The sequence below is a fragment of the Pelobates fuscus genome, chromosome 4, assembly GCF_036172605.1.
Source record: "Pelobates fuscus isolate aPelFus1 chromosome 4, aPelFus1.pri, whole genome shotgun sequence".
NCBI lineage: Eukaryota > Metazoa > Chordata > Amphibia > Anura > Pelobatidae > Pelobates > Pelobates fuscus.
Genome location: NC_086320.1, coordinates 339,514,054 through 339,539,319, shown reverse-complemented (window position 1 = coordinate 339,539,319; position 25,266 = coordinate 339,514,054). Strand labels below are relative to the sequence as shown.

At 39.0% G+C, this 25,266-nt stretch overlaps 1 protein-coding gene across 3 annotated transcripts in view; it reads left to right on the top strand.

The window, feature by feature from the left end:
• Positions 1 to 21,902, top strand: part of CDK14 (cyclin dependent kinase 14) — a 528,056-nt gene extending 506,154 nt beyond the window's left edge. For all 3 annotated transcript variants that reach the window (XM_063452462.1, XM_063452461.1, XM_063452463.1), the window contains one exon: positions 21,350 to 21,902. The gene's annotated coding sequence lies outside the window, so the exon portion shown is untranslated. The remainder of the gene's footprint in view (positions 1 to 21,349) is intronic.
• Positions 21,903 to 25,266: the final 3,364 nt, after the last annotated feature.

Below are 25,266 nucleotides of genomic sequence, written 5' to 3'. Positions count from 1 at the left end.
TTTGAAATAAAGTCTTTTTGGTGCAGCCCTTATCTCCTTTATTTATTTCTATTAGGAAGCATTAGTAGTCAGGAGTATTCACATCTGGGATGTCCTATTGAATTACAACTTTAGATCATGCTTCAGGAAACCGTCTAGAACACAGTGGTTTATAACTTTTTTTTAATAAGTCAGTGGCATAACGCGGGGGTGCAGACCCCACCCTGGTGTCACCCTCCAGGAGGTGACAGTACCAGGGAGGAACTTTCTCAACTCGAGTAATTCTCCACGGAACAGTGGCCACAGCATGGTAGATCCCATGAGGATCCGATGCATAGCTGTAGGGAGGGCAGGCACTGTAACAGGCATCCCAGTGGAGGAGGAAGACGCAAAATCATTTAAGTCCTGCAAGTTGCGAGGTGTGGCTTCTGTGGATTCCTATAAATTCGTCCCACATTGCTATCGTAAGTTGGGTGGTTGGGAGGAGATCTTGTAATTTCAGTCTTAAATGCTTGGGCGTCCATAGGTATTCAATTAGGGATTGACTACTGAATTGTGCCCTTTCCATGTCTACCCATTGGATTATGTTAGGTGGTGTGTGCAATAGAACACCTGAGGATAGAATTTCTGCCCTGTAATACTGTCTTATATTTGGGAGGTCGACACCACCAGAACGGGTGGCTGTCTGTAGGAGTGCCATAGACACTGGATTTCTTGCCCCCCCCCCCCAGATAAACACACTACACAATTTTTGTAGTGTATTGCAGTATTGGTTGGGGACTCTGACGGGAAGCATCCTAAAGACATAGAGGATACGGGGCAGGATCATTATCTTGTAGGTGTTAATTTTCCCTAGCCATGAGATCATTAGAGTGTGTTTCCATCTATTCATTTCTGTTTTGCAGAGCATCAGCAGTGGTGTGTAATTTAATGTTAATTTAATGTTATTATGGCTGAGGTGGAGGGTGCAACCTTTATTCCTAAATATGTAATGGAGGTAGTTCTCCAGTCAAATTTGTATGTGGTGCGGAGGGAGTCTGTTTGGGTTTTTGTTAAGTTGATGGGTAAGGCTTGGGTTTTGTCTTGATTTAGTTTATAGTATGAGACTTTTCCAAATTGTCCTATGAGATTCAGCATATGGGGTAAAGAATGGGTGGGGTCCGTCAGTGCTACGAAAATGTCATCGGCAATGAGGGCGAGGCTGTACGTCTTGCCTCGTATAGGAATTCCTTGTATGTTGGGATGTAGTCTGATTTTACATGCTAGGGGTTCCAGGGCCAATATGTACAGAAGGGGGGGATAGGGGGCAACCTTGCCGGGTACCATTCGTGATGGAAAAGGGGTTTGACAAGAAGCCTCCATGGGAGACTCTGGCTGCTGGATTGTGGTAGAACGCCATAATACTTTTAATGGTAGGTTCAGGGAAGTTAAATTTGTGTAGAGTCTTGGCCATGTACGCCCAGGTTAAGCGGTCAAAGGCCTTCTCCGCATCCAGTGTCAAGTGTTGCCAACATGTTCAGAATCTTTCTGGTGTTGTCAGAGCCTTGGCGGCCTTTTATGAACCCTGACTGGTCATTGTGCAACAGTTTGTGGAGGAGTGGGGCTAGTCGGTTACGGATAAGTTTGGCATAAATTTTGGCGTCTCCATTAAGTAGGGAGATAGGCTTGACATTTTTGCACAGGGTGGGGGGTTTGCCAGGCTTAGGGAGGGTGGATATATGGGCTAACAGCATCTCATCTGCAGTAGCACAGTGGTTTAAAAGATTCAGAAGGTGTGGCGTGAGGATGGTTGAACATTTCTGGTAATAGGCATTCGTGAAGCCATCGGGGACTGGGGATTTGTTGGCTGGGAGTTGTGATATTACAGCTGTGAGCTTGTCTAGGGAGAATGGTTGTTGTAGGAGGTCTAGGTCTCTGTCTTGTAGTTTCTGTAAGTCGAGGCCTGTCAGGAAGCTGTCAGTGTCACCATGGGTTGGCAAGAACATGTTGGGATCATTTTTGAGATTGTACAACTCACTTTAATATTGTGCAAACAGATCTACAACACTTTGTGGATTCAACGTCTTCTTTCCCTTATTATCTATTAGGAAGGCAATCCTGGAGACGACACATCTCTCTTTTAATTGTGAGGCCAATTTGGCGCCTGCTCTATTTCCATTGGCAAAGAAGTTGTGTTTAGCTTTGCGTAAGAGATACGTTGTTTTGTCCAGTTCTATGTTTTTAAGTTGGCTTTGGAGGGCTAATAGTTTTTTGTAAGTGGTTTTGCTTGGTTCTCGTTTGTTGGAGTGTGTCAGTGTAGTGATTTCGGCTACCAGCGAATTATAATTTGCCAACCTTAGTTTTTTGGCTCGACTGGCATGTTTTATAAGACTACCCCGTATGACCGCCTTATGTGCTAGCCAGATCTGTTCTATGGAGGAGTTATTTGTTGTATTTTCAGTGAAATAGTACTGGAGGTCTGTAGTGATCTGTGCTACTATGGAAGGATCTGCTAGTAGTGATTAGTTTAGTCTCCATGTGCCTGTCCCTTTATTGGGGAATGTTTCCTTAATGCTAAGGGTAATAGATGTCAGACCATGACATCGTTCCAATAGTAGCTTCTGCCATGTTGGGCATTAGGGTGGCGGGGATAAGAAAGCGGTCTATACGGGAGTTGCTGTTATGTGCCACTGTATGACAAGTGTAATCCACCTCTGTGGGGTGGAGGGTGCGCCATGGATCCACCAAGTGGTGGGAGGCCAGCGTGGTGCAGACTTTGGCTGCTAGAGCCGTTCTCTGCCGCATGGTACCTCGTGAGAGCCCGATAGCGGTGGACGAATCAGATTCGCCATCTAGTAAGAAATTTGTGTCGCCTCCAATAATTACCTCCCCGTATTTATACATATCAAGTAATGCCAGAGTCGAGGTTAAGAATTCATGTTGGTTCTCATTAGGACTGTAGATATTGACTGGTGTGTATGGAGTATTATTAAGAAGACATTGCAATATTAGGTATCGCTCTTTTCTATCATGTATCTTGCGGACTAAAGAGAATACTGCGTCTTTGCTTATTAAAATGGAAACACCCCATTGTTTGGCTGTATAACAGGTGTGGAAGTCATGGGGGAACCACTTGGAGGTAAATCTAGGTCTATCCTTCCACCTAAAATGCATCTCTTGAAAGAAAGCCACTAGAGCGCCACATTTCCTCATTTCCTGTATGGCCAGCCTGCGTTTGTTCGGGAAGTTAAGCCCTTTCGTGTTTAGGGACATAATCTTAATCACCATGATGTAGTCGTAGGGTGTGCTGTACTCTTAAATAGTAAGGACCCAGGGTGTCGTTGTAAGTTGGGCATGGTGCAATTCATAAATATACTCACTAGGGGTGGGGGGGGGGGGTAACAGGGTAACAACTATATACAGTACTCCGAGTGTCACCGAGCGGTGGCAGTGGGTTGCGTAAAGCAACGGATAGGTATGGCTACTTAAGAGCCTTCGGGGTGGCCCACTCAGGGCAAAATGTTGAGATCAACACATATATGATCTACAACAATACAAGGGTTCAACAGAGAGAGTCCGGGTGTTACCCCACCCGGCCGCGGCCTGGGCTACGGGTCTTTTAACCGACAATTCTAGAATAAAGCATAAGGAGTCAAGTAATTGAAATAGAACTATAGAACCTGTACTTCCAGTCCATCGGTTTTCACCGATCCTGCTATGATCTGGTAGGTTCTTCAGGTCGGAGGGGTTCTGCGGTCTGCAGGTGTGCGTGGAGCCTTCATTGTCTGTTCCCAGTCTTTAGTGAGAGATTTTGGTGCTGTGGACTGTAGTGGTCTTGTAGGGCTACTTGCTTGTAGCGGAATGTTCCAGTCCCGGAGGATCCTCTTCCCGTCTTCTGGGCTGAGTATTGGTTTGTCCACGCCATTCCGTTTGATTAACAATTTCATAGGGAATCCCCACTTGTAGGGGACATTTGCTGCTCTCAATGCTGCAGTGATGGGTGCAAACGTGCGGCATGCGAGCATGGTTGTTGATGAGAGGTCTGTGAAGAGTTTGATGTCAGTGTAGGGTTCAGGCCAGTGGCCTGTGGTTCTTGCTGCTTGCATAATACGGTCCTTGACGGGGTAGTAGTGGACCCTTGTAATGGTGTCTCTTGATGTGTCAGGCGGGAGATGTTTAGGTTTGGGGAGACGGTGCGTTCTATCCAGGATCAATTCTGAATCCGTTAGTGAGGGGATAATTGCCCTAAATAGATCCTGTACATATCGGGTTAATCCCGTCTGTGTAACAGATTCTGGGATACCTCTAATGCGAATATTATTTCTGCGGCCCCTGTCCTCCTGATCGGCAATTTTCCCTTCCAATACTTTTATCTTATGTGTTACGGATGTGTAAGCCTCTGCCATGGAGTTGTGTGCGTCTATTAACTCCTCCATGCACTCTTCCAGGCGCGCAGTGCGTTCCCCAATGTTGTTAATGTCTGACCTGATGTCTGCTGCTATCTGCTGCAGGTCTGCTTTGATCGTATAGAGGAATTTGTCGCTGGGCTGTCCTGGCAATGTCTGCTATCCCCTGTTTCATAATCACATGCTGGGGATTTGGGCCTATCGGCGCCATCTTGCTCACCACGCTCCATAGCTTGAGTTTTCTCCAGATGGGCATGCATAGTTATCTGCTTCATTTTTTTTTGCGGTTTCGCTTCCATCGGGTAGGAGGTGAATTCCCCTTGTGGTGTGCTGAGTTAGTCGGTGTTTCATCGGTTACTCCACGCTGAGATAGCCGCGGTATCGGAGGAGCTCCGGTCTCACACGTCCGCTCACATGCGCGGTCAGGACACGCCACTCACAATTTTATTTTTAATCTTGGAGTTTATATTTTTAATCTTGGAGTGTTCCTTAACCTCCGGAGTATTGGGGACCTGTTGGGCATGCATGGCTTTATTGATTTATAAAATGTTTTACCAGGAAAGATACATTGAGATTTCTCTCGTTTTCAAGTATGTCCTAGGTAAAAGCCAATTTAATACTTTTACACTACATCCAGTGCTTTTCTATAAAAAGCATGCACAGTTTTTGGCAGTAGCATCATACAGATGAAGTGGTTTTGTGCTCAAAGGTTTCCTTTTCATTAGTAAATCCAGTGGAATCATGTGACAGTTTTTTTTATATGTCTAGATTATATTATATGGGTATTCTTTATTATTATTATTTTTTTTTTCAGTTTCAGATTAATTAGGAGTCATTATTTTTACCAGAAGTGTTTGGATGCTGTATAGTTGCCATTTAAATAGGCAGTCTAACCATAACCATAACCACTGTGAATTATTATGGAGTGCTTCCCGCCTCAATACTGTCAGTAAGTCAGTCTACAATTTATACCCAAAGTTAGGGCTGCCCTTAGCCATTAAAAGTCTCCCAGACAAATAACATTCAAGCCTTTTAGTTTCTAAATCTAAAACCATGGTTTGTTTACATTATGAAATGCTTTGTAATTATAATATTATTTGAATTCCTGAAAAAACTCATTTGTGTTTTAAGTGTGGAACTTTAATTAAATGTATCACCTGCCACGCTGGAACCAGTACATGCTTGAACAGAATCCTTTAAGTTATTTGTTGTGTTCTTTAACAACTTACAATTTAATTTAAGCCTGATATTTAATTCCATTTAATTTGATTTCCATCGGATTTGAGTCCCTTTATGGCAGTGCAAATTAACGCTTGCTGAGAACTTTAAAATAACCAGCAGACCCCTATTAGTTTAGGAATTCTCATATTTTTTTGTTAGAGCTTTCATTTAAATGACACTGTGAATAAAATGTAAGCACTTGCTGAATTATGTTCAAGGCCACCCACTAGGGTTAGTCTTTTTTTTTTTTAACTGCTAGTGAACATAGCCTCTTTGTAGATGTTTAATACACTCAGGCGATATAGGCTCCAGTGATATAGGCTCATTAACTGTAGATAGTTCACAGTGTATCTTACCCTAGTGATATTCATTATTATTGTATAAAATCATTATTCTCTCTCTAGTGTTTAAAGGGAAACTGTATTTCCCAGGATTTTTATGATCGTAGGCATGTGCATGGGGTGTGCTGGTTGTGGCCAGGCACACCATAATGCGCTTGCTACACGAGCGGCAGGGAAATCAGAAGATTTTCGTGACCGGTACCTGTGCTCTCTCTCTATTGCGAGGAATCTTTTTCCAGTGGGTCACCTCTGCTGCCAGCAATTTTTATCTTAATTTCTACCTTCCACGCCCTGGAAGAGTGGTGGGGAGGAAAGCGGAGCAATGGCAGGACGTTGCTTTTTGCGATAATTTAGGAAGCTAACAGCTACCCACATATAATTTGCTCCCACATATCATGCACTGCCACACAAATCACTCCCAGCTATCCACATCATACACAGACTGCCACATACAAAATACATACTGCAATCTCATACACAATCAAAACATATACATCACACACAGTTACCACAATTACAGTCACCAGACCTACACACAGCACACAATCATTCTCCACACACACACACCTCACTGTTTTGGTTTGTTAGCTGAAAAAAAGACACTTGTGATTGAGTATTTACACTAATGGAAAGGTGTAATTAGAAGCAAAAAAATCAAATGGGCTGCAACATATAACTACAAGTGACCTAAATAGAGTGTAAGCTCAAAATCTGAAAAAGTATATGTGCGCTCCTAAAAAGTAAAATAAAAAATAAAAATAACACTTATAATACAAACGTATATTTAATGAGTAAAAAAGACCTTTATAATCAAGAAATCTAAAAAACATATGCAATTATGACGAACTGGATCTGTTGCTAAAAGGTGAATAACCAATAAAAGATCAAAATGGATACACAAATCCTGGTAAATAGTAAAAAATTAATTGAGTAGAAAAGTAAAGTAAAAAGACCAGGATAAACACCTAACAGATACTCGGTCGGAAAAATATGAAACAAAGTATCTGGAGGTGTGACCAATGCTAACAAATTAGTACACAGGACATAGGTATCACACAAATATAGGAATAGTACCTTGCCTCGGTGGGGGCCCCCACCGAGGTGTAAATGGGAAGGAATAACAGTGGCCACTGATTATGAAATAACAGCTGGAACAAACGTTGCACCGCGGTCGGGATCTTCAAAAAAGACCGCGGTGTAGATGGAAAGCACTCCTCCAGTGGGGCCAAGATTTATTCTCACGCTGGGTATGGTGTGCTGCACTGCGGTCGGTATCTTCGAAAAAGACCGCAGTGTAAAGCAAATCAACTCCCGACGGGAAACCGGCACACAACTATAACTTCCCACAGCAACAGAGCAGAACGTCCCGAAATCAGCTGCAACTCATCGACGCGTTTCGTCCCTCCCACGGGACTTTTTCAAGACAAGGGAGGACAAAATAATTTTTCATAATTTAATTTCCCTATTGGACGAACAAGATAACCACTCACAACAAATCGGGGATACATTGAATATAATAGAGGCCAATATCCCATCTGGATTGAAACCTCCCTCCATGTTTTATCCCCAGGTCGATAAAGGCCCATATATTCAAATGTTCTATGAATTAGTCCTGAAGGATTTGAGAGCTCTCTGCGACACTCTAAAGGGGAAAAGAGACCGGGTTTGTAACAATTTGGACAAATCAGAATTAGCGGCCATTACCAGCCTGAAAGCCAATTGTAACCTTATTATCAAAGGAGCTGATAAGGGAGGGGGGATTGTCCTGTTGGACAAAGTTGATTACCTTAAAGAAGCTGAGCGGATCTTGGATAATGGTGATTACTACGAGGTCTTAAGGGATGATCCTACCTCACGCTTTAGGGCCGAACTGAGAGACCTTATAGAACTGGCCTTTTTGACTGGGGCTATTGATAAAAAAGAGAGAAGTTTTTTTCTTACAACGCAGGGAGAGATTCCCATCTTCTACTACCTTCCAAAGGTGCACAAATCTCTCACCAATCCACCTGGCCGCCCGATAATATCAGGTTTTAACTCACTGATCTCACCTATTTCTAAGTGGGTTGACTTTCACCTACATAGATATGTTCCACACTTGCCCTCTTACTTAAAGGATACAGGACATTTGTTGTCTATTAGTAAGGAGATGGAGTGGTCAGATTATTATTGTTGGTTAACAATCGATGTGGCAGCCCTTTACTCTAACATCGACCATACTTTAGGCCTCAAAGCCATCTCTCTTTTTTTACAATCAGATCCCCTTCTTCCAATCAAGCAGTCAGAGTTTATTATTAAATTTACAGAATTTATGTTGAAACACAACTATTTTGAGTTTAACGGAAAGTTTTTTGTGCAGACAAGGGGAACCGCGATGGGGGCGAGTTTTGCTCCATCCTATGCAAATTTATTTATGGGTCACTGGGAACACAGTATGATTTTTTCTAACCCTTATTGGATGGAGCGACTTGCCCTCTATCGGAGATTTATTGACGACATCATTATTATTTGGAGAGGTGATTGGAATGAAGTAGAAAACTTTATGACCTATATTAATGATAACCAATGGGGCCTTTCCTTTACTTATAAGAAACACAGGTCTTCTATCGACTTCCTAGACCTCACGTTGACGGGGAAAAAAGGAAGAATCATCACTAAGACGTTCCAAAAGAGTGTTGATGTGAATGGCTATTTACATGCGAGAAGTGGCCATCACCCCACATGGATACAAAACATCCCTTTAGGACAATTCACTAGGATTAGACGAAATTGTTCGTTCTTGTCTGATTACGAGAAAGAGTCCCTTGTGTTATGCCAACGTTTTATCGATAAATCTTACCCTCCAAATAAGGTACTACAGGCGTATTTGAAAGGGCATAATTTCTATTTTAATGTTAATGTTCCACCTGACAATCACCCCATGGACCCCTCTAGTCTGGTAAGTCCCTCCTTGTTAGTGCGTTCTGAATACGATTCTAATACGGTTGAGCACTACAAGATTTTGGACCTATTGGATAATACCTGTGTCCCTAAGATAAAAAAAGCAATGTATAATATCAGCACAAGAGAGGTGGGTAGAGGCACAATACCCACCTTTTCAACCGCATTTAATGTGGCCTTTGATGGCATTATGGGGATTTTCCATAAATATTGGCCCATTTTGACCAAAGACCCCTGGCTTTCTTTTTGCATTTCAGAAACCCCCAGGGTCACATTTAGGAAAGCTCCCAGTCTAAAGAATATTTTAGCACCTTCTAAATTACGGCACCCTAATGAGCAGAAAGTGAGAGCCACAAAAGAGTGCCCTACCAACAAGCGCTGTGGTCATACCAAGTGCCTTACCTGTGGCTTTATCTGTCATCTTGTTTTTAGTTGTAGCCCCTATAATAGCTCAGAGGTATTTTTTGTGCAATCTGTAATTACCTGTAACACTCCATTTGTAGTGTACCTTTTGATTTGCCCGTGTAATCGGCAGTATGTGGGCCAAACCACCAGGCCCCTGAAATGCAGGTTTCGCGAACATAGGACAGCTATAATTCGCAACAATACCAAGTCCTCAGAAGCCCGACATTTTGCTATGTACCATGAGAAAAATCCATCGGGCATTAAGCTATTGGGTCTGACACATATCCCCCCCTATCAGGATGGAGCACTAAGGAAAAGGGAATTAATCAAGTCTGAGTCCATGTGGATTTTTAAGCTAAAAACAATGACACCTAATGGCTTAAATGAGGAGTTGGATTTGTTTTAAGCCCTGTATATTGGTTTATCTTATGTAGCAACATAACTTTTATTATTGCGAATATTGCATTTATATTCTAGATTATATTGTGGGTCTAACTTGTATACACTCTTGTATTTGTGTATATATGCACTTACCTTGGTTATCCAGTGCGGACCATGTGACAGCATACACATTTCTATGTACCTCTATGTTTATATTTTGAGATCCGATTTTGGGTCTTTCTGGACAATCTGCCGTCCGTTTGTTAGTTTGTCTAGTCGTGTGTTTTGCCTTTTATTTGATATTTAATTTGATTCCCCCCCCCCCTCTCTCCCCCCTCCTCCCCCCCCCCCCTTTTTTCATTTTGGAGATTAATAATAAATTTTTTAGGTGGCTTAACTTTAACCCCTTCAGGACCGGCCTGTTTTTGCGATGTTTGTACGTTAAGGACCAGAGCAGTTTTAACACTTTTGTGGTGTTTGTGTTTAGCTGTAATTTTCCCCTCTCTCATTTACGGTTCCCATACAAGTTATATATTGTTTTTTTCAGGACAAAAGGGGCTTTCTTTACATACCATTATTTGTATTATGTCCAATATTGTATTTAAAAAAAATAATAAAATATGGTGAAAAATTAAAAAAAAAACATGTTTTTGGACTTTTACTTGAAAAATCTTTTACTTATCTACAAAAGCTAATGAAAAAAACTGCTAAATAGATTCAAAATTTTGTCCCGAGTTTAAAAACACCCAGTGTTTACATGCTTTATTGCTTTTTTTTGCAAGTTATAGGCCTATAAATACAAGTAGGAAATTGCTGTTTCAATATATATATATTTTAAATGTATCAATAGTGACCTTGTAACACCGTTATCTGTCATAAATCCCTGAAACACACCTAACATGTACATATTTTTTTAAAGTAGACAACCCAGGGTATTCAAAATTGGGTATGTCCAGTTTTTTTTAGTAGCCACTTAGTCACAAACACTGGCCAAAGTTAGCATTTATATTTGTTTGTGTGTTAAAAATGCAAGAAACGCTAACTTTGGCCGGTGTTTGTGACTAAGTGGCTACTAAAAAAGGCTGAACATACCCCATTTGCAATACCTTGGGTTGTCTTCTTTTGCAAATGGTATGCCATCATGGGGCTAATTCTCATTCCTTGGCTACCATACGCTCTCAAAGGCAACCTAACCAATCCGACAAATTTCAATTAAAAAAAAAGTAAAATCAAGCCTTATATTTGACCCTGTAACTTTCACAAACACTATAAAACCTCTACATGTGGGGTACTGTTATACTAAGGAGACTTCGCTGAACACAAATATTAGTGTATCAGAACAGTAAAATGTATCACAGCAATAATATCCTCAGTGAAAGTGCTGTTTGTGTGTGAAAAATGCAAAAAACTTCACTTTCACTGACAATATCATCGCTGTGATATGTTTTACTGTTTTGAAACACTAATATTTGTGTTCAGCGAAGTCTCCCGAGTAAAACAGTACCCCCATGTACAGGTTTTAGGGTGTCATAGAAAGTTACAGGGTTAAACACAGTGCTAGCAAATTAAATTATCTGGACTTTCGGCCTGGGTTGGCAGGCAGGTCCCTCAAATTGCAATCATTAAAATTACTTAATTAGGTAAAAATATTACATAAATACACATGTAGAATTTTAATATATATACATATTTATATATTTGACGTCTACGTGTATATTTATGAAATTATTTATGTAATTATGTATATGGACATATGTATATTTCGTATTGTTTTTATTTATTTATTTATACATAGATATATATATCATTACATTCTAAGTATATTTTGATATAAATATATATTTATATATATATCAAAATACTGTTAGAATAAAATTGCATATATAAATATTTTTTTATAATTATTAAAAATTATTTTTATTTTTTGTTATTTATTTTTATTAACATATTATTTGTATTTTATAATAATATATATATACCATATATATAGCAATTATATATATTGTATATATTCGTGTGTAATTTAAATATAAGTGTATTTTTATATTAATATACGTATATATAAATATAAAAATACACTTAATATGACATTATATATATGATACATATACATATATTATATATAGATATAATACATGTATATATATCATATATATATATACACATATTATTATTATTTTTTTACACTGATTTTACACTGTTTTTTTTTAACTTTATTTTTTTGATTTTTCACTTGCAGGGAGACTGCCTGTCAGCACAGACAGTCCCCCTGCAGGCAGATACACAGACACCTATTGCGGTCATGTGATCGAGTGATCACATGGCCGCAGGGTCCTGATCTGCCGAGGGGGGACTGCCCGGGCAGACAGGCAACCCCCCTGGACCGGGTGGAGCACTGATCGCCGCCGTGGGACCGACGGCGATCAGGTAAGTAGCCCCAGACCGTTATGACGGTTCAGGACCGTCAGCGGTCCAAACGCATGTTTTACCGCTGACGGTCCTGAACCGTCAGCGGTCCTGAAAGGGTTAATGTATTTATCAGTATTATTATTTATTTATTTATTTACCAATTTGTATTTGTTCGTTTACATATATATTTTTTTTAATATATATTTTTTTATTTTTATTCACTTATTGTTTCTTTCATTTAACACTTATATGTAAAGCAATAGTCCCTACATACATAGGATTGTGATATATGATAAGTTTCCTATTAGTACTTATCTCTATTGCTAATTAATAAAGCTGATTGTGGATCCAGTCCAGAACTTACTTCTTGTCCAGGTTTATTGAGCTATGCTATGGCTATTTAAACTCTGATCTTCGGCAACTCCCTTGTCTTGAAAAAGTCCCGTGGGAGGGACGAAACGCGTCGATGAGTTGCAGCTGATTTCGGGACGTTCTGCTCTGTTGCTGTGGGAAGTTATAGTTGTGTGCCGGTTTCCCGTCGGGAGTTGATTTGCTTTACACTGCGGTCTTTTTCGAAGATACCGACCGCAGTGCAGCACACCATACCCAGCGTGAGAATAAATCTTGGCCCCACTGGAGGAGTGCTTTCCATCTACACCGCGGTCTTTTTTGAAGATCCCGACCGCGGTGCAACGTTTGTTCCAGCTGTTATTTCATAATCAGTGGCCACTGTTATTCCTTCCCATTTACACCTCGGTGGGGGCCCCCACCGAGGCAAGGTACTATTCCTATATTTGTGTGATACCTATGTCCTGTGTACTAATTTGTTAGCATTGGTCACACCTCCAGATACTTTGTTTCATATTTTTCCGACCGAGTATCTGTTAGGTGTTTATCCTGGTCTTTTTACTTTACTTTTCTACTCAATTAATTTTTTACTATTTACCAGGATTTGTGTATCCATTTTGATCTTTTATTGGTTATTCACCTTTTAGCAACAGATCCAGTTCGTCATAATTGCATATGTTTTTTAGATTTCTTGATTATAAAGGTCTTTTTTACTCATTAAATATACGTTTGTATTATAAGTGTTATTTTTATTGAGTATTTACAGACAAACACTAAGAACCATAACTTCTGCGGCCCATTGCCATGGTTATGGTACAGAATTGTTCTGGCACCCTTCCAGTGTAACTTTTAGACCAATTTGACAGTTTTCACTGGTCTCCCAGGCACTTGCTCCACACTCAATCTTCTCCTGCAAAATATGCCTGATGTCTTTATAAAGCTTATTTAATGTGCACATTCTTTATCAGTTTATCCAATTCTGCTGAAACCCATAAACTGGTTCATGTAGCAGCACTGCAATCCCAATGAAATCTAGACTCCGACATACCTGGAAGGTTATAAAGTGTTTGGCAGAATTAATTTTCATATATTACCTAACATTTGAAGAAAGTGTCAAAGAGTTTATTTGAGTCCCTATCAAGAGAGGTTACGAATTACTGATGTAAGACAGCAGCTACTGTACCTCTATAATTCACCCAAAAATGAAAATGTATTGCAGTGATGTCCCGAACGGTTCGCTGGCGAATAGTTCCTGGCGAACAGCATGTTCGCGTTCGCCACGGACGGCGAACATATGCGATGTTCGGTCCGCCCCCTATTTGTCATCATTGAGTAAACTTTGACCCTGTACCTCACAGTCAGCAGACACTTTCCAGCCAATCAGCAGCAGACCCTCCCTCCCAGACCCTCCCACCTGCTAGACAGCATACAATTTAGATTAATTCTGAAGCTGCATTCATTTTTTTTAATTTTTTTTTTGTGTTTGTGTTAATTATACATTATCCTCCATAGCCAGTAACCTGTGTTTATTATACATTATCCCTCCATAGCCAGTAACCTGTGTTTATTATACATTATCCCCCCCATAGCCAGTAACCTGTGTTTATTATACATTATCCCCCCATAGCCAGTAACCTGTGTTTATTATACATTATCCCCCCATAGCCAGTAACCTGTGTTTATAATACATTATCCCCCATAGCCAGTTACCTGTGTTTATTATACATTATCCTCCCATAGCCAGTAACCTGTGTTTATTATACATTATCCTCCCATAGCCAGTAACCTGTGTTTATTATACATTGGCCCTCCCATAGCCAGTAACCTGTGTTTATTATACATTATCCCCCATAGCCAGTAACCTGTGTTTATTATACATTATCCCCCCATAGCCAGTAACCTGTGTTTATTATACATTATCCCCCCACAACTAGTAACCTGTGTTTATTATACATTATCCTCCCCATAGCCAGTAACCTGTGTTTATTATACATTATCCCCCCATAGCCAGTAACCTGTGTTTATTATACATTATCCTCCCACAACCAGTAACCTGTGTTTATTATACATTATCCCCCCCATAGCCAGTAACCTGTGTTTATTATACATTATCCCCCCCATAGCCAGTAACCTGTGTATATTATACATTATCCCTCCCATAGCCAGTAACCTAAAGATTACTAAGTATTAGTAAATAATATGCCCTTACTCGCTATACCGCGAGTAGGGGCATGTTTAGTAAGCAGTGAGCAGCCTGTGGCTGCTCACTGTAAAAAAAACAAACCTAATTACCTCCCCCCCTTGCGTGGCTGGTGGGGGCCCCATAAATAACAATAAGGGGGGGGACCTACTGTCCTCCCCCCCTGGCCCCCACCCCTGAGCGGTGGGTAAGGGCCCTAAATAAAGATATGGGGAGGGGGGACCTACTGTCCGCCCCCCAGCCCCCACCCCTGAGCAGTGGGTGGGGGCCCTAGATAAGAATGGTGGGGGGGGACCTACTGTCCTCCCCCCAGCCCCCACCCCTGAGCAGTGGGTGGGGGCCCTAAAAAAAACAATAAGGGGGGACCTACTGTCCTTCCCCCCCTGGCCCCCACCCACCGTCCAGTGTTATGCTCTTGGCAATGTTCTCCTGGGAAACCTTGCTTTATGGTATTCATGTGGATGCCACGTGCAATCTACCTAGAGATTGTTGCAGACCATGCACACTTCTTAATGGCAATGTTTTTTTCCCTGATGACAGTGGCCTGTTTCAGCAGGATCTTGCACCCTGCCACCCTGCAAATAAATGTTCAGGAATGGTTTGAGGAGCATTATAAACCGCTCAAGGTGTTGTCTTTGTCTTCAAATTCCCCAGATCCCAATCCTATAAGCGTCTGTGGCATGTGTTGGAACAACAATTCTGATACATGGAGACTCCACCTTGCAACCTGCAGGATTTAAATGATCCAATGCTAATGTCTTGGTGTCTGAGGTCTTGTGGTGTCCATGCCTTAATGCATCAGAGCTTTTTTTGACAGCACAAAGGGGACCTACATGCTATTAGGCTGGTGGTTTTAATGTTATGGCTGCTCATGGTATATATCATCTATACTGTATCTATATATGTTATATATTATTTTTAAAGACCTGAGGCCTGTCATAAAATGGAAATCTTCCATCTGTTGGACTATGAGAACCGATTCAAATGGTAATTGTGAAAGCTAGGAGACTTTGTTCTTTGCACAGCAAATCTCCTTAGACAATGTATGGGTAAGAGAGAGGGGTTTGCCTGAGTGTCAAAGCAAAAAGAGTTTAGAAAATAAATTACAGTATTCTCTCGAGAGTAAAAAAAGGAGAAAAAAAAATTCAGCTCATAAGAATTCTCCATGGTGTTTAAATATGGATAAATGTTACTGTGCTTTCTCCGCTCCAGAACAAGCAGCATAAAAATTTCTTTCTTATATCTGAATATATTTTTATAAGGGCACTTGAAATAATTCAGATCTATCCTTTTTGCTGCAGTAGGAAATTTTGTAAGGAAAGCAAACTAAAAAATATGTTCTGTTGTTCACATTTTAATCATTTTGTATGTGGTGTTTGAAATGTAGAAAATAACAGTATTTTAATGATTTTCTATGTTAATATTAATGCATAAAAGAATATAGTCACTTATAAAGAGGAAAATGTAAACAGCACCTTACCCATGAATCCTGAGTGTAGTTTTCTCACTGACGATGCACTTGTGCTGTAGTTGCTGAGAACATCAGGAGAGTACTCTGAAACCAAGACTGTCCTACCAAACTGGGGCCTTTAATGGAAGTATGGAAAGAGGATTAGTTGGAGCTCTAAGCCACTTTCTCCCTGAGGCCAATTTTGCGTTTGAGAACTTCAGTAGAGCTCTAAAAGAAAATATAAACTTGTACCAAAACATGAATCAAGAAGGAGAGTGAATGGCGTTGGACTAGCCAGCTCCACAAACTCCAGGTAGGTTACGAGAGGTATAAGGGGCTTAACCCCAAATAAAGTCAAAGCAAAAAAGGGTGAGAATGAAAATGGAAAAACACTCCCAAACAGTGGGTGTAGTCCAATCTCGTTCTCAGATATATACCTCTAAATGTAAATGTCACATAGAAGAAGGGGGGTTTGTTTAACCTTTATTTAGAAAAAATGTGTATAATAAAAAGTGGTAAACAAGTTACCAATAGGTGATTAGACCTGAATGGTGGGTAAAGCAGAGTATCATCAAATATTTCTGTTCATAGGGTAACGAGTGTGTCCAGGATATGAGTACCTGAATAACTTGTGGATAGGAAGAAAAAAGGGGGAGGAATGCTCATAAGTATAATATAGACACATATAGCTAAAGCGTTGGCACAAAGGTATAGAGTACTATATATATATAAGTGTAGAGGGATGTGGGGTGCCTGGCAGAAGTGATAATAACACAGTGAGTCAGAAGGCTGTAGTCACTATAAATGGCACCTATGTCCAAATTGGTGTATATAGGATAGAGCAAGGCCTATAATGGAGTGGTAGAAAACACACCCACCCGGGGCTGTTGGAGGACCATCAATTGTGCTGTATAGTCAGTTGTGCTGTATGTAGTTCAACAAACAGTGGAGGCACACTGTTATGGACACTTCCAGGGTTATGTATAAACTTTGTCACATTTGCTTTCATGTTTGCGCCCGTTTTGTGTGCATACACAATTGTTTTATGTATAAAATTATTCCATTCTTTATACGATTTTTTTTCCCCACTTTTTCTCAAAATAATATTTTTTTTTCCCTCTTTTAAGTTTTACACTCCTTTATTCTTGTTGATTTTACAATTGAATACATTTGCAAAATATTAAAATGAGTAATATAACTAGGTCAGAGATATTGGAAATGCTTAAGGTAAAATGTAGAAGGGGCGATCAAATGTTTTTTGTGACTGAAGCCTCTGGTCTTTTTTGCCACCTAGCAACGCCATTTACCCCCATGTATGCAAGATTTGGTTTGTAATTCCAAATGTAAAAATCTGTAATAATGCCAACATACAGTGTGTGTTTAATATTAATTTAATAATCCTGCCAGGAGGTACATGGTGACGCTATTGTGGAAAACTAGCCATTTCTTACCAAGGGATACAAATGGTTAATTGTATGTAGAATCAAAAGCTAGTCATAAATGTATGAGATTTTTCTCAGAATATATCCTTTATCATGTGCAGAACCTCATCCTCTTCTTATTTTTTCTTCTCTTTCATTTTTCTTTTTGTTTAATTGATTTTATGCATTTATTCCTTTCTACGTTGACTTTAAGCACATCATGGCTATATCGCCCTTGAAAAACCAATGTATAATTAAATCGTTTTCTTGAGGGAGTAAATGTATTGGATGAGGATTCGACCTCTTATTCTCACGCTAGTTTTAATTTATATATGTATTTGTGCTCTTTCCTGAAAGATTCATTGTTCTAGACAAATAGATAGAGCAGTGCTGGCTCCCCGATGTCTAAATTCAGGAAGGCATGAAGTACAGCTGCACAGATAATACATTCTCCCCCAAGGGCTTTGGCTCAGCAAATTAGGTGTCAATGGGGCGCCTGTACAGGCAGTCCTTTCTCTAATTAGTCTCCTGAGCCTAGTTGGTGGCAGGTAGAAGATGATCTAATCAATTGGTCTCTGTCTGATGGGAGCGATGTGGAGAAATCCTATCAGGCCGAGCCTGCTCCCACAGGTCATTCACCTGCACAGCATGAGTTCTCATTTTCATTTTTCATCTTTTATATAACATGATGCTTTTAGCCTTTCCTTTTTTTTAATGTACAATTTCCCCCAAAAGTCTTACTTTGTCCTTTTTGGAAAAGATGTTGCAGCTTGACATTTACTGGATTAATAGACATGAACTTGTCTATGTGGATTTGTAGGGGAAAAAAATTGCATTAATGCGAGGTTATTCAGTGTGTTTTCAAACATTCGTCTGTGCTTTTCAAGCACTCACACAATATTTAACAAATGCCATTGAACGTAACGAAATCACCAGCTGATAAATACATTTAACATGACCTAAATCAATTCTAGTTATTTTGTCTACCTCGAAGAACGAAAAGCTGAATTGATCCTTCCGGGCATTGAACCTAGTACCCTGAAGTTTGAACAGGTTTTACTGTTGGACATCTGGGCTGTTATGCTGGCCTAATGAGATCTGTACATTTTATGTATGCATCGGTACAGCAATCTAAGGGCCTACAAAATATCATCAGGTTTTTGAGTTTGGTGGCAATTGAAACCTAGATCAATAAATGTACTATTAAACATAAAATGTGTTTGATTTATAAATAATATAGTACAATAGGAAACATGTGGTGATACGGTTTGCTATTGATACATGGTGAGTAGATAGAAGAATGTGTACTTTGAAATAGTTTTTTTCATACGATATGTATATTATAACAGATATTTGTAAATTATACTTACCGTATATACTCGTGTATAAGTCGAGAAATTTTACCTGCAAACTTAATGTTATATTGCAGGCTCGACTTATACACGGGTGTGAGGGGGGATGGCCGTATCATAGTGGTGCCGCTGGACCGGGCGGCCGCCTAGCCGGTCCGGCGGCATACTCACTTTCGTGCTTTCTGACTGTGCAGCTGTCAGAAAGCATGAACTGAAGGAGGGAAATTATCTTGCTCCCTCACAGCGGCGGCATACTCTGGGTAGCGAGAGGGAAGGAGGGGGACATTGATGTCCGTGGGACCGGCGGGAGCACATAAAACCACTCTCCCGCCGGTCACTCTCTCTTACACCTCCAAATGAGGCATTAAAGCCTCAAGGGGAGACACAAGGGGAGTGAGAAAGAGACAGAGGGGAAGACAGAGGGGGAAGAGAGACACAAAAAAGGGAGGGGGAGAGAGACACACAGGGGATAGGGGATAATGAAACAGGGGCAAGAGAGAGACACAGGGGGAGGGAAAAAGAGACAGAGCAGAAGGATAGAGACTGGGAAGAAAAGGGGAGAAATGGACACATAGGAGCAGTGAGGGGGAGAAAGAAACATACCGATACACCATATAAGAGAACTTGATTGACTATTTACTCTTGTTTGTTGTCAAATGATTATTAAGATTACATTAATAATAACAGAATAATATTTTCGGTAAATTCTTATCTTCAGAGAAATTAGTTTTGCAAAGAAAACAAGAGCTTCTTACACTGCTGTGCTTAAATTGAATGTTATTGAACGTGCAAAGGAAGCCAATAATAGTGTAGCTGCAAGAGAGTTTAGCATCAGCGAAAAACTCGTAAGAGATTGGAGAAAATATGAGGCTAAATTGCAAGCCATGCCGAAGTTGAAGAAAGCATTACGTTTCAAAGCTACACCTTTTGATGGAATGGAAAAGGATTTGAATGAATGGATAATGGAATGTAGACAAAATGGATATGTTGTGACTCACTCCAGGATTCGAATACGAGCACTTCAGATGGCAAAAGAATAATATTTGGCGACTGAAGGTATGGCACAATTTAGAGCATCATCTGGTTGGTGCACACGATTCATGAACCGATATGGATTGTGTCTTCGTCAGCGAACAAAGATCGCTCAGAAGCTGCCTAAAGAGCTGGACGAAAAGGTCATGTCATTCCACAAATTCATTATCAAACAGAGAAAAAAGAATGGGTTCGCTCTGAATAACATTGGTAATATGGACGAAACTACAGTGACATTTGATATGCCTGGCAAACAAACTGTAGCAAGCGTTGGAGAAAACTGTACTTATAAAAAAAAAAACGGTCATGAAAAGTCACACTTCACTGTTGTCCTGTCTTGCCTGGCAGATGGCACTAAACTGCGCGCGGTAATAATATTCAAGAGGAAAACAATGCCAAAGAACTTAAAAATTCCGGCAGGAGTAACTGTTCGTGTTCACCCTAAAGGCTGGATGGATGAGGAGGGTACAAAGTTGTGGCTGCGCGATGTCTGGGGCAGGCAAGCAGGCGCAGCGCTAAGAAAATGTCCGTAGTTATTGGTGTGGGATATGTTCCGTGCGCATATAACAGAGTATGTGAAGGACAAAGCAAAGAAAATGGCAACCGCGTTAGCAGTGATTCCAGGCGGCCTAACATCAATGCTCCAGCCATTGGATGTCTGTCTCTACGAGCCTTTCAAGGACCGATTGTGCAATATGTGGCAACAGTGGATGTGTTCTGGTAAAACAAAGTTAACGAAAGGAGGAAACTTGATGAAACCAGACATTGATTTGATAACAAAATGGATCTATGAAGAGAAAGATGAATTGGCTTCATATACCAATTCAACAGATGACGACAACGAAGACGACATTTACGCTGATGGCATCACCGAAAAACAATGTTATGATTTATTTGGACATTCTGGCGATGACGAGTCAGAGTTTGAAGAATTTGTATAGGCCAAACAATGTTTGTGCTATTTTGGAGGGCATGAATAAAAATTCCCTGTAATAAGTTTAAGGGATTCGTAACAGTTAATAAATTAAATGTTCATGTTCATGATTGCTCATTTTTTAAATCCAGTTTTTAGCTGACATGTTTGATTGTTCCAGGATCTTACCTAGGTAAAATCTGACAAAATTATAAAAATCACAGAATTTCATAGCCCCTCGACTTATCCACGAGTCATAGGATATTTCACAATTGTTGGTCACAAAACTGCACTCGACTTATACACGAGATCGACTTATACACAAGTATATACGGTATGCGAACATGATCATGGATGTTTGAAATAAATTATTGCATAATTCTATATTATTATTACGTAAACCATTTTTATTTTTCTTAATAAACAATACCAAACTTAATACCAAACTAATGATTGTCCTAAATTGTAATTGTTGCTGAGAATTCATTTCTTTCTTTTTTTTTTTTTTTTAACCAGCTCTTTTTAGGAGGACGTTTTATGATCCACATGGTTAATGATTCTCATTTTATTTTTAGGACAAGACTTCAATGAACATAAAAGAAGAAGAATCAAATGGGATGCTAGTTTTTGAAATGGAAGCACTGGTTTTATTGACAAGCCTTCTGCGTACTGCGAAGTTGCCGAAAATTGAACTTGGCAATACGTTATTTCACCGAATCATTTTCTTTAGGCCTTGCACGCAATATGCTACCTTGTGATTTATATGAAGATTAAAATGTAATCTCTATATGGCAAACTTTTTACTTTTTTTTTTGCCCTCTGTTTTATTTGGAATCATTCTGTTTTTTTGGAGTACACAACAGTCTTTTATACATATATGCTAATATGTGGAATTTATTACAGTTGAACTTTTTTGTCAATCCATACCGGGCCACACACACTGAATATATCCTTTTGTGGAGATATTTTCTTTTCCTTTTTTTGAGGGGGGGACATTTTTCATTAAATGCCTTTCAGTTCCAGAGAAGTGAGATTGTTTTCTTGCTTATCTTTGAGTCTTTCAAAGGCTTGTCTTTTTTTCACATTACACATAATACAAACACACGCTCACACATAGACCCCCCCCCCCTCCCCCTCATTGTTATTCAAACTGTTCAAAAAACAACTAAACTGTGTCAAACCAAGGGTTTTGTGTAAGCGGTGTATTAATAAGCTTTTTGAACATTTTTATAAAGTGGATATTCTACTTATTTCAAACCTATAACGATATTAATTTGATTAAAAAAAAAACCAAGGGGCTGCATGCCTTAGACTAGTATACTGTATGTCTGAGTTAAGCTAAATATACACATGCTAAACATTAAAACCTGGGTAAAAGAGGGGATTTATAATGATTAAGCCATCACCCCTCTTAGCACTTCTACAATAAAGTAGGAAACGGCCCGGTGTGCTTTATTTTAAAATCAGCATTTAGCCATTTGATGAAATTGACTTTCGAAGATATTATCACTGTGTCTAGACCACTTTTTTTTGACAGTTTTTTTCTTCTTTTTCTCGTGTCAAATGCATGAATATTGCAAAAAAAAAAAAAAACACTATTCAGCCAGCCTACAAACAAGCCCAACAATAAACAAAGTTTTTAAAATGTATTATGATACAATTTGTAGTTCTATTAAGTTTTAAAGAAACGCTGAAGTAAAATCAAAAGGACTTTTCAATGTGCTTTCCTTACACATTCCATACTGATTACAAAATAACACTATATGCTTTTTTTTGTCATTTCTTTGGCTTTCTTGTGTGAGCTGTTCAGATGTAAATCTGATATAATTAAAGTGAAACATAGAACACAGTTGGCTTTCCTTTGATATGCTATGCTGGGAATAGTTCCTGTTTTGCTCACTATATGTCATTTAATTATTAAGTTAAGGAGAGTCAGGAGTTCTGTTGTTCATATTACTTTGTGAGCAAAGCTGGTAACGTAATATAAAGTCAAGATTTAAAGCCCCTTCTGTGCCAGAGTTCCAGGCTAGATTTTCTGGCTGTAGATCAAATAAAGTTTTACTTAAAATGTAGAAAAAAAGAGTTTTGCCAGCATGTAAAAAAAAAAAAAAAAGGCTTTTATGGTAAATGTCAGGTGGACTGCTTGACTGTTATTTAAAAGGAAATAATGCTTCATTTTGCTCTGTCATACATTATATTCATGCTTCATATGAATCTGTGTTCCAGAGTAAAGTCATTATGTTTTATGGGAACAAAATTAAAATATGCTTTCTACCCGGAGATGTCCTATTCAGTCTGGCTCTGCCGTAATTAGAAATATATTTCAAATGTTCTTAGAAATGAAAAGTTAAACATCATTTTTTAAGGTCAAAGGGCTCTACGTTTTGCTATAGGTAGTGTTTCTAATCACTTACGTTGTAGATATTTTATAACCATAAATAATGCATCCCTCACTGCCACACTGAGGATATCTGCTGTATGTGTTGTTACTTTGAGAACGTTTGAAAACAATTACACAATCAATGTTATATCTCGTAACAAAAATGTTTGGATCACAGTTTCTAAATTAGGTTGCCAGCCTATGTCATTAGTATGGTTACTAAATAAATGGATAAAATGGCATCTGTGGCACAAATTAAAAGTATAGAAGAAATGTATCTCGGGATCAATGTACAGTGAGAATTTTCTGGCAAATTTTCTGTTTGTTGAGAATTTCTGAAATCCACCATGTCTTCTTTTGAAAACTGAATGACTTAAGCGGGAACATTGTTCAGATGTCCGTTTAGGGATAAAGTTCCCTGGATATAAGCTTGGAACAAGTTGACAATACGTTTTCCCAAATTATATTTACTATCAAAATTGAGAAAATGTAATATTGCACGTGAAGCCAGTAAGCATTTTTTTTTTTTTATTCTTCCCGAGTTTGTCATGAAATTCACAACTGAGCAAATAGTCGTTATGCAAACGATCCTGCATGCAGCATAAACTTGGAGGACAAACACAATGTTTTGTTGTGGAACAATTATTTATTTTCTTTAAATAAAAGTAACGTCCCTTAAGTTTAATATATATTTATATATATATATATATATATATATATATATATATATATATATATATATACACTTATTGAATTGAAAATGATGGTGTAACGAAACAGAAATAACTGCTCACATTTTAGTACATTGTAAAGAAAGAACTCCAAGCTCAGGTTAAAGATTTTGTTTACTTTGTTGGAAAAGCAGATGCACTGTATCCAGAGGTCCAAATAGTGCAAAAACAAGTTTACAAAAAAAAAAATATATATCTACAATATATTTAAGATGACCACAAGTCTCAAATTGTCTGCCATCCAGCATCTTGGTTATAACTCTACTGGGATGATAAATAAACCGGCAATAAGATTGTGCACTGCTGTTTATAGATAAACATTTATTTAACGCATAATAACATCGACAAAAGGGCACAAAATTTGGTGCTAGAATTGGTACTCTGAGATCATAAAGAAATCGTAAATTGAGCTTCCGTGCAGAATCTGTGATGTGTTTCTGCAATGTTGCACATAGAGTTAGGAAGCTCGTAGGCCAGGCTGATTTTTGCTGTTAAAAGTGACATAAGGTCCCAGATTTTTAAAGAGGAAATGTGGTCATCCTAGCTATAAGCAAATGTTCTGCAATAATTGTAGTGTCTGAAGCATGCAGTGGTTTCTTTTTTTCTTTTTTAAACTTTTTTCCTTCGTCTTTGCTACTTTTTAAAATATTTTTTTCAGCCAGTCTTTTACAAGTCTTACACTTTAGCATCTGGTAAATTGCAGCTTAACACTTCAATATAAAACGCATGAAATACTGCAACTTGAGCCCCTAAGTGGGGTTATCAATCTGCCTAAAAAGGCGTACGGGATACATAAGTTTGAATGTATTTTAGAAAGCAATTTTTTAACAATCTCACTACCAGAAGAGTAATGCAGTTTCATCTTTGCCATTCTTCCAGCAAAAAGGAATATAAATCCCAGTTGATACAACATGGAGATTATACTACCTTATCACTGTGATAATAAAAATATTACATAACCACATATGCTAGTGGATTTATTTCAGTGACTTAAATTTAAACTTTTCAATATCTGACACGCAACTGAGAGATTTTTTTTAAATTGTTTTATACGTAGATGCACACAAAGTTTTCAAGACAATTATATTTGCTTTTTCCATCTGGGAATATTTTAGATTTTTTCAAAGAATATTGTAAATATGTTTTTTTTTTTATTATTTTGGGAGGTATAAAGCAAGGAGCAGAATATACACTCTCCTCGAAATCTCATCTACCTGTCAATTTGAAATCATGGTATTTTCCCATACTGTATTTAGACGGTGTGAATTAAAACTGTTCAGAAACTAATGCACTTATTAAAGCATGTGTCGGTGCTTACTTGAGTACATCACATGTCTAATCAGAGGCTAGATGTGCACTTGGAGTCATTGTGGCCCCTAGC